The following is a 7,136-nucleotide window of genomic DNA, read 5'->3' on the forward strand; positions in this document are numbered from 1 at the left end:
ATTCCACTGCTCCAAAGCATTAAGAATTGCCATCAAAACTGCAGAGCACATCACGTAAGCAAGAACTTCAAGATGAGAATCCAAATTTACAAAGTAAAGGACAGATTGCAGGCAGAGAATGCTATCTACCCCACTCTCAACCATGTTGCTTCACAGAAAACACACCAGAAAAGGCTGAAAAGCCATTCAGAAGTTTTATAGAACATTTAACCTCTGAATATAAATTCAACCTAGAACACAACAGAAATGCTGAAGTGTACCTGATAACACTGTAATGCTACATTACTTCCACTGCTCAGATTTCTGCTTTCCGAATCAGGCTCTACTAACACACACGAAAATACAAAGGTTATTTCCAGATTTGCTCACTTGCACTTTGAAGTCTCATAAATGGAACAAAACAATTAAGTATTTAAATACAAGCACAAGAGAAAAAAAGCAGCCAAAAAAATCAAACAGACCCAATCATTGCACTCTCTAGCTGTATTTACAAAACAAGAAGCTTTTCTTTCTGGACATCTGAGCCCCCTCTCTAAAAAACAGAAGGTAAAAAAGGGAAGAAAAAAGGAAATGGCTTCCAGCAGATTTTTCTCAATAAGCGTTAAGAGTAGCAAAGGAGACAGTTTGGGAGCCTTTTGCATTTTTCCATTTCTGCCAGCAGTCAGCAACTGAACAGGCCACCTAAATGCTCTGTTATTTAATGTGAAAATCTATACCCAGCTAGAGACAAAGTGCTTTTAAAAACATTTCAAGCAGCTTTTCTGCTTTTTTGCTTCATCCACTCTGCTATTCCCACTGATTGTTCCAAGGGCTTTGGCTTTTTCAACAATTTTAACTAAGGTCCTCTTTTTCACATCAAATTCCATCAAAGTGCAAGTCACTGACATATATGTCTCAATACACTTGCTTTAGGCAATCTGTTCTGCCAGGAGTTTTTTCCACTTTTGTGATTTTTAAGCCTTGTGTATGGCCTGGACCAGAGACAGATTCTTTTGAAGCAGCTGCAAAAAATAAATCTTGCTTTGAGTACAAAACAAAAACTTTGTCCAAATACACACACAGTTCAAGAGTACAAAACCAGCACAAACTCCTCCAAAGTAGATGCTTAGTAAGTAAATAAAACTTTTAGGAACATCAGAGCCCTATTCGCTAGGAATGACTCAAAAGCTCTTCTCCACATGCCACATCACAAGTCAACCTGCAGTGACAGTCAGGTGGTGTTTTACAGGTGACAGAAGCTGTCAAACTCCACAACACAAGGTTTCCTTTTAAGCCAGGAAGCTGCTCTTGCTAGGGGCCCTCCATTCAGGTGAGCACAAGCTCCCAGACAGGCAGATCTCCTGCAGCATACACAAGATTAAAGCAGAAAGGCAGTAGTAGGGAGCCACCAGTAAGCGCATTCTCCAGCACCAGCTCTGCTTGATAAGTACTACTTTCGTACTCGGTTTCCTTTTGCTGTGTCCTGAAGGTCAAAGCTTGGGACGCAGCAAGAAAGTAAGCGGCACTGGGATTATGGAGTGTGCAAACACACAGCCCAACAAGCTAGAAAAATCAACAAGCAGCTGTTTTCCTTGTTTAGGTAGAGAGGGTTGTTGCTTGTATTTGGGGTTTTTTGCAGCAAATAATATGAGTATCTGCAAAATGTCTTACCAGCCCTAAGAGAGCTTAGACATACCACATCCTTTTATAGCTTCTCTCCCACGTTCTTTAGTAGCCTCGCATACAGCTCACAGCCCTACTTGAGCATGCTGAACTAAAGGTTACACATGCCCATGCCCGCGCCAAACTCAGCTTTGAGGAGAGGTCTTCCAGGAAACAGAACACGCAGGCTACCTGGGCTGTCTGTCCCCAGTGCAGACTCCACACAGCTGCTTCACTGTGACCTATGTCCAGCCCCCAGAGCAATGTAACAGGCTGCAATGAAGAAGACCAGATTTGTGGTTATGGTGGTCCTTCCACAATCAGTACTACTGCTTAAGATTGTATTCCCACTCCACATTCTAAAACAGCTAGAGAGAGAGATTTGGAAAGAGAAAAAGAGAATTCCTGCCAGCTGGAGCTGTGACTTGCCCACACCATGTTTCTAGAGACCCTGTCCAAAAGTCAGCCTGAAGGGCAGTGAATAAAAGTAACACATCTCTGCAGAATTACAGTTCCTTAGCACAACAGTATTTCTTTTCACATACTCCCCAGATGAACTTTCATACCTCACTCTGAAAAAAACCCATAAAGAAAGCTGTGCCTGTCAAGACTTGGTGCCTCTGTGAGTTGCTGGAAATAGCTTGTAATCTTTTATAAACGGCAACTCTGGCAATATCTAGCTAAGAAGCTATGATATAGTCTAATGCACAAAATATTCGAGGCTTATAAAAAAAAGGAAAATAAAACATTACAAAGCTGAGCAAGACTGTCCTAACAAGGTTAATTTTCATACTGCTGTATTACTGTTTTCTGTTTCTTCAGAATTTTGGGGTGGGTTTTTTTCTGTGACTGAGATGAGACCTGGCCAAAGGATGAGCATTTATTTGAGTTCTTGGAAAGCCAGCAAAAGGACAGCAGCAAGGGTGAGGACTGGTTCCATCAAGATGAGATACTGTAAAAGAGGACTATTACTGAAGATCACAGGTGATGCTTATTATCATGGACACACACACGCAGGCAGCATTATGGAGGAAAGAAAAGCAGAACATTAAAACAACACCTATTTAGCGTTTTCTGCACTGGCAGCAGTTAGGGCTAGCAATAAATGCAAATGCTACCTTCCCAAATATTGGTTTGCTTTAGCTGTTGATGCAAATGAAGACAGGTTTACTTTTTTCTTAAAGATGACGCTGCAACTCTAACACGACTGGGCTGCAATGCTACCAGATCTTGGTTCTGGAGCTTCCACATAACAAAGGCTTCTCAGCTGCACACCTTTCCCTTGTGTGTGATAGAACAATTCAAAGCAGCACTGTCTGGCCAGCTTTCAGCAGTATAATCTCCTCCTACCTGAAGGTCTGCTTAAGACCTTCAAGTCCCTGATGCATATACAGTGCTGCACTCTGGTGATCCCCAGCTGCCACTTCGCTCCAAACAGCCTTACAGTTCTCAGTTCTGTGACTCTGAATGAAGGTTTGCTGCACACTGCAACAAAGCTGAAGCACAAGAATCTTTTCAACTGCAGCATGGGCTCAAATACAGAAACAAAATGAAGATGCATTCAGGTTTGCAGAAAGCACTCGCAAGAACAGGAGACTGAAGAGAAATCATGACTACCAGAGCATCGGACCTGAAGGTGCGCTGGAACATAAAGCAGATTTTTCACCATGGTGCTATCTATCAAGTAGTGAGCTCAGAGCAGTAGTGGCCACATCAGGAAGCTGAGTCGTCAGGTTGAAAAGAGACATAAAGCAGTTTGTGAACTTTGCTGATTGTCCACATACAAGAGCAACATGAGAACCGCTCCAGAATTTCCCAAACAGGAACACAGTACGACATAATACACTTCACCAACTTACACCAATTCAAGTTGCATTATACAATTATAATTTTAAAAAGAATGCAAGAAACCATATTACATAAAGAAAGCAAGACAGGAATGAGCTTATTTATGTAGACATCCCAAATATGGGGGGGGGGGTGTGGGGGGGCAGGGAATCACATATCAGGGCCTATGCTGGAAACTACATTGCACAGACCTACCAGGCCAAACTTCATATGTTCAAGTGCACTTACACTGCTGAAGCCACTAAACCAGCTGAACACAGCGCACACACAGCCATTACACAGCTATTAACAAGATAATAAATATTTTGAGCTTAAGGTAAACCACAGATAGATGGATGACCTCATCCTGATCTATGTACTCCAAGCTTACAGCCTTCAAATGACTGTCATTACTTACTTGACACAGACTTAAACCTGTCATTTACCTTCAGAAGGTAGTTCACATGACTTCACCTCCTAATAGTGTAAAAAACATGAGCAAGGTCCACTTAAATAGTTTTAAATGGTGATTTAACACAGGCAATTTTTGAGATGGAACACAGATCAGTTACATAAACCAACCCACTGGTAGATTAAAAAACCCAGTGGAATCATGAGTGAAAAACTTAACCTTTTCCATAATGATGGCTGTATTCAGGAGAAAATATCAGTGTATAACTTTATTTTCTGAGAGGCAATGTGACAGCTAATTAACACCCCATTGACATTTTTATAGTAGCAGAGCCTCTATAAGAAAAACAAAGGCAACAACTTCCTAAAACTCAAGGACTAAAAATTCAGAAACTTTTACCAGAGCTGAATTCACATGCATCAGAACTCTGTTTAAAATAATAATTAGACCAATTACACTGGCCATTTAGCATATACTACAGATCAGTACACAGGTAGGAGTGAAAGACAAGAGACCACACAACACCTTGGAACTAGAACCCTCCGAAGTCCCTATTACAGCATATTTATACACTAATTCAAGACAACATAATGCTCTTTTATGTGACAATCCATCTATATCACTAAAGTGAAACAGCTGTACAGCTGTAAGCATACCAGGGATGTTTCCTAATACCATGTCTAGGCTAACAGTTTTATCAGGTACTACTGCACTTTCACATTCCTTAACACACAGATCCTTACTTCCCTCTACATCAGTGCCTTCCCCTGCTGAAATGCCTTAATATCAATAAAAGACAGGAAAGAGTTCTTTAAAAAAAAAAAAAAAAAGAAAGAAAAAAAAGAAAAAAGTAAACAAGACCACCAAAAAAAAATACAACTCCACAGTTAAAACCAAAACAAAAGCTCAACAGGGGAAAGCCGACAAGGAATTAAATTATAGGCTTAATAAATTAAAGGATTTCTAAGGTGTGCTTTGATGCTGTTGAACTTCCTTCACAAGCTCTTCACATAATCCATAGGAACAGAAACTAATGCAGCTGCAAAGTGCTGCAAACACACGACAAGCAAGCCCTGCCCTTGCCGTGGTGACTCTACCCAGCTAAATCAGGGATAAAACTCTCATGCTTACAAATGTATACCATACTTCAATTTTTCTGCATTTCTGTAATTTGCTTCAGGTTCATCTCAACCTTTGGCTCTCCAATCACATCCCAAGATGTATTAGCTAAAGCTTTTATTGCAGTGAAGGTGAAATGGATGAAAAGCCACCTGATGATCTTCTCTGTTCTTTACCTCAAATACCCAAAATACTTCTGGAAGTTTTTTTAAGTTCCATATGAATTATTCTCATCTTTTCACAAGGTCCTACTGAAAGACCTGAGATGCATGCTAAACTTTATCAAGATGCTGTATAAAAACGTTTTAAGTGTCTCTTAAGAATCGAACTGTTCTTAGTCATTTAGAACAAGAGTTAAGAGAAGTAATAATAAATATGGGGAAGTGACTCCTTTGAAGTCAGCCTCCTCTTAGGTCCCAGTGACCTTATGGCACCTGATCAGCAGAACTCCAGATCGTGTCCAAAGCACGTGTCAATACTACCCTACGGACACAAATAACCACACCATAAACATGTTTCAGCAAGTTCACAACTGTTCAAAACGAACCCCTTAAAAGTACAAACATTTTTTTCATTTCTTTTTGCACGGAGTGAACTTATATCGCGGAGCTTCGCGAGATGCTTTTAAGGCTGACGGCCGCTCCACATCACTTGCTGGGGACAAACGGGCGAGGCATTCCCACCGACCCGCCAGCCCCGACCTCGCCTCCAGCAGCCGGTGCCGCCGCACAGGCCGCGGCTGCCGGCGGGGCAGGGCAGGCCGGGCCGCGGCCCTCCCAGGCTGCTCCAGCCGTGGGCCCACAGGAAGGCCCCTGCGCAGGGCAGTCCCGAGCGGCGGCCTCAGTCCGGCGGCGCAGGGACCCACGGGCCGCCAGCGAGGAGGCTGCCCCGGCCCCTTCCCCGCGCAGGGCGGCTGCTAGCGGGGGCCCAACACCCGCGGCGAGCCCCCGGCTGGCGGGCGGGCCCCGCCGCGCAGCACCCGCCCCGCTGCCTCCCCTCCCACCCGCTGGCAACTCCTCTACAGTGACGCTTAAGGACGGGCCCCTCAGCGCCACCAGGCCCGCCGCGACGCGGGTACGCATCCAGGGGTGCCTCCGCGCAGCCACCAGCGCGGGAAGGCTGCCCGCAGCCGCCGGGGGAGCCGGCTGCCTCCCCGCCCCCGAGATGGCGGAGGCCGCGGCGAACAGCGCCGGGCCCCGCGCCCTATCGGGAGCAGGGGGAGGGCGAGACTCCTCCCTGGTCCCGCCGCTCCGCGCCAGACCCCGCCGGCCTTTACCTCCCGCCGCTCGGCTCGCTCGCTTCCGCCGCCGGCGGACGCAGGGTCTGGAGAGCTGCGCGGCGGCGGGGGAGGCTCCGGGGGAGCGCGCGCTGCGGCGACACAGTGCCGCTCTCCGTCCGGCCGGGGAAGGACAGCCCGGGAGGAGGCTCCGCGCCGCGCCGCCCCCCACACGGCCGGGGCCCACAGCGCCGCCCTGGCCGCTCCCGCCTCTGCGCGCCTCGCCCGGCTGCACCGCCGCCGCCGCCGCGGGGACCGGGCCTGCGGGGGGCGGAGGCAGCGGCCGCTCCCCGCCTCGGGTGTCCCGCGCGGCTGAGGCGGGAGGGCGGGAACTGCTGGCGGGGCTCTGCCTCAGGCCTCCTGCGGGGTATCGCCGGGCCCGGCCCCCCGGCAAAGGGGCCGCTTCGGAAGGAAAGGGAGAGGAAACGCGGGAGCGGGGCAGGGGCGGGGGCTGCCGCCTCCCACCAGCCGAGGGCCGGCTGAGGGCAGCTCAGCTCCCCGGGGGACGGCCCTCGCCGCCTGTCCCAGTGTTTACCGGTACAAGCTGACTGCCGGTACAGCTCCGCGCGTTCACCTTCGGGAAGGGCGACTGCTCTGCCGGTACGGGAAGCCCCGGGTGGCACGGCAGAGCCTGCCTGTAGGGGGCATATCGGTGGTGACAGGGCGTCGGCGAGTTCAGCAAACAACTGCCCATGGCGGAGGCCAAGAAAAGCCAAGTGACAGGTTTCAAACTTGTAACAAAAAGGACAAATGTCTCATTTCGTGTGCGGCTGCCCGGTTTTACTAAGCAATTTCTAACTCGCAGCAGAAGAGAGGGCTCCTGCAATCCAGAATGATGCAGTGGATCTGCGGGCTGATGCG

General features: G+C 47.7%; 1 protein-coding gene across 6 annotated transcripts in view; it reads right to left on the reverse strand.

Annotated features, from left to right (window-relative positions):
* Nucleotides 1-7,051, reverse strand: part of N4BP2 (NEDD4 binding protein 2) — a 44,033-nt gene extending 36,982 nt beyond the window's left edge. For 4 of the 6 annotated variants that reach the window (XM_055796975.1, XM_055796977.1, XM_055796973.1 and 1 more), the window contains exon 1: nt 6,276-7,050. The gene's annotated coding sequence lies outside the window, so the exon portion shown is untranslated. Of the gene's footprint in view, nt 1-1,833; nt 3,547-6,275 lie in introns of those variants that run through there. The other 2 variants (XM_055796976.1, XM_005243194.4) reach the window with 2 other exon arrangements.
* Between the last annotated feature and the right edge of the window lie 85 nt (nt 7,052-7,136).

Source organism: Falco peregrinus, chromosome 2 (genome assembly GCF_023634155.1).
Source record: "Falco peregrinus isolate bFalPer1 chromosome 2, bFalPer1.pri, whole genome shotgun sequence".
Lineage (NCBI taxonomy): Eukaryota > Metazoa > Chordata > Aves > Falconiformes > Falconidae > Falco > Falco peregrinus.